Below are 3671 nucleotides of genomic sequence, written 5' to 3'. Positions count from 1 at the left end.
GCACAATCACTAAGCAACATCACTTCATCACTTGGCCATACTGGCATCCATCCCGCGCCTCCTCCCCACCCGCCCACCAACCGCCTCTTCTCCCACTGCGAACAACCCTCGCCATAACAAACATGTAACATTATACTTGCATACTAACGCATCTCTGAATGTATGCCAGTATGGCCAAGTGATGAAGTGATGTTGCTTAGTGATTGTGCGTTTATCACTTGTGATGTCAGAATGAGAAGCACATCCAGCGGGAGTTATCATGTGTTCTGAGCCTGGATATCTGACCTGGAGAAGGCCTCACAATGTCCAGATGTAAATGCAAAGCCAATGATTGGATACAGGTTGGGTTTGAAATGCCGAGAGCAAACGGGGCCCACGGGTTAAAGAGCCTGTGCTGATATTTGATGCCACAGATCAACATGATGTTGACGTTAGGAATCTAGTATATTGGATACTAAGGAAACATAAGTCACGCGCTACCTCATCGCTTCCTGCAGTCTGTCGGCCCTAAAAGTCTGTGACAGTATTATTAATCATTTCAAAAGATATCTCCCACTGCTAGGACACGCTCACAGGTCCTGATGGACATAAAAGACGGCATTTTTGCCAAAACTGTTTTTCATTCCACAGCGGCCAAACATCAGTGGTGATTTGTGCAATGTTGACCTGTGTGTACACATAACGTCTCTGAAACTCAAGAAGTATCAGTCTGGGTTTGTTTAGGACAGGTGCCATGATTTCAAAAGAGACTCGCTTAAAGATTCATATACAGTATATGTTTAATACTTCTTTAGGGGGGGGGGGGGGAATTCTGCAAATGTGTTGTTTTATAAAAGATTTATTTTAGCGTTTTTTTTTCTTCTTTTTCTTAAGGCCAGGTCAGGTTAGGAATGGAACTGAGTCTCAAAGCTTCACCAGGCATCCGGCTTGTTTTCACACTGTAGCAACATGAACTTTTCGACTGCTGCAACTCTTAACTGTTGAGATCCAAACTCATCTGTGATACTGATGACGCTCCCTGGAAAGTCAGGGATAACTTTGTTGTAGTTACAAAATGGTCTTACATGTCATTTTAACATTCTACCGTTTAAAGAGTAACTTCAGAGTCCTCCACTGATTTGGCAACGCACTCCCACAGCCATGTCAGACCCACGAAGGCCAGTTTTAAAATATCAAAATTGATTTGGCAGAACATGAGGTACCATCTTTTCTATTCCACACATTCATCTTGTCGATACTTTGCGCCTACATTACCCACAATGCAGCTCAGAATTTGGGCATGTTATGCTAGTAGCGGTTAAACGGCTTCAGAGGTCTGGTAAGCTCACCTCTGTTTAACTCCGCACCCTCTGATTTCTTTTTTACATTTTCAGACTTGTAGTCTTTAGCCCCAACCGACACTGACTCAAGTGACATCACTTGAAGACATTCATCAGACTTCAAACAGCTCCCTCTGGAGACACAAAAGACTCTTTTTTTCACACAGTGCTCACTGCGCCTGTACATCAAACTTTGTTGAGTTCCGTTGAACGCGAGGGAGTTTACTGCCCCCTCTGGTTGGAAGTTTCAGTCCTGTTTCTTGTGCTTGGTTGCTCCTGTCACCAGAAAACACATTTTCAGCGGGTGTTAAGTTGCTCTTCTCAACGTTGCCAAACACGGAACGCTCACCTGCACCTTGTGGTGAATTTGATTTTCAAGATGGCGTCCTGCTAAATATCTGTAAAAACTTGATTTTACAGGATTACCTACCAGGCAAAGAGGGCACATCCCTCAGGGTCCCAGACTCTCATGGGCCCTGTATTCTTAGGGGCCCATATGTCGAAATCTACTTTTACTGCATTTAGTATTTTACTTAATATCATACTTCTGCAGTGCATATTCCTAAGTGAATGTGTTTCATTTATTTACCATAACCTAATTAGTCAAATACAAAGTAGCACTGTACCCAATGTGTGGTCCTGATGTCCCCTAGCGGGTCACTTTAGCCCTAATGAGGCCCACAGAGCCAATAATGTCCAATAAAGGACGTTGTATCAAACTGCAAAATCATTGGAAGATTTCTAGAAAGAACAAAAACATTGGTGCCAATTAGAGAGGAAGTGGAGACAGTTTCAACTGATGCACTTCAGACCAGTAAATCCCTGTTAATCGCTCAACTTATTTGGCGACAGGCAAGCATACATTTCAAAATGTATGGAGAATAAAGTTTCTGATATTAGATTGATAATGCATAAATATGTATTTAATATTTCCTTTCTTTTAGGGTTGTTTTAAGGAAATTCCTCTGGATATCAAGAAATGCTGAAAAACACTATTGGTAAATTCCCTACCCTTACAATATAAGGTTACCAAACCTTCTGTCCCCATAAACCCACTGATATGAGATGGTTTCACTTTACTGTTTGGGGTTATTTTTGAGGAATAAACAGTCTGTTGAATCTGTTGTCTGGACTGTAGTCAGACCTGTAAAAACTAAACCCATCACATTTAGATTATCTTTTGTTTCCTGTCGGCCCGACTCTAAATATTGATTTCATGTGAATTCCAAATTGTGTTCCTCCTTCGGTCTGAAGGTTTGGCTGTTTGATGTGACGGAGGTTAGTTGGAAATGTTGTGCTGTGTGGAGTCCAGTGGCAGAGCTTTGTGTCTGGTGTGTAGCAGCATGTGTGGAGATCCTCCTTCGAGGGGCTCGGTCTAATCACTGTGAACGGAAAGAATACAGTCAGCAGTTCCCCCACTTAGTCTTCTAGATCACAGGAGAGGAGTCTCTGTGCTCACCTCTTTTGTAGCTGCTGTATTTGTGAGGAGGAGAGAGGTATCTGTCACTGAATGAAACTTTATTTCTGCTTTGCAGAGTACGTTTGTTGAACAAATGGAAATGTTCAGAGGAGTGCTATTTATGTTTGCTTGCTCAGCGCTTTTTGTCCTCCTGCCTTTGCACCGAGCTGTAGACGATGTCCAGTGTGTTTCGGTGTTTAAAACATCATGACGTGGCTCAAAGGGACCATTTTCCTAAGGATTAGTCTCTTGAGGACCCAGTTTGTAATGTTTGCTTCATTTAAAGGTGCAATAGTTGTCGACTTCTTTTGTGGCTGTGAATGTTGCCTCAAGCATCTACTTGTGTGATGCTAAGCTAACCACACCTATAGCTTCAACTGTATGCGCAACAACACAACTTAAAGTCGCAGTTCATACAGCACAATTTTCATAATCCAGGAAAAACGATTTTCTGCCCGAAAGAACTCAACTTTGCCGCTAAAATTGAACCAAGTAAAATAATATATTAAGCCACCCCCGGCAGGCAGTGCAATTTACTACTGAGCAGTCTGTCAGTGTCTGTAGCCTCATTTTATTTAAGTTCATCTGAACCAGACGTGTTAATTTAAAGAATTCTTTTGTAAGATGTATGTTGAAAGAAAGTGACGTTGCACTGACATGAAAACATGTACATAAAAAAAAAATGTGTTTTGTAAATAAGCCAATAAACTGTATTTCAGTGTGAACTGTACAAAATACCGTACTTGTAGTTGTATATGGAGTGATACCGTTGATCTGTAACAAAATACCCAAGCAACAAATAAAATTCTGCAGAGGAAATGACAACACCAGACTCTCTCTCTCTCTGTGTGTGTGTGTGTGTGTGTGTGTGTGTGTGTGTGTGTGTGTGTGTG

The sequence above is a fragment of the Anarrhichthys ocellatus genome, unplaced genomic scaffold (assembly GCF_004355925.1).
Source record: "Anarrhichthys ocellatus isolate YVR2014 unplaced genomic scaffold, GSC_Weel_1.0 scaffold64, whole genome shotgun sequence".
In the NCBI taxonomy this organism is placed as follows: Eukaryota; Metazoa; Chordata; class Actinopteri; order Perciformes; family Anarhichadidae; genus Anarrhichthys; species Anarrhichthys ocellatus.
Note: the sequence above shows the minus strand (reverse complement) of the source record.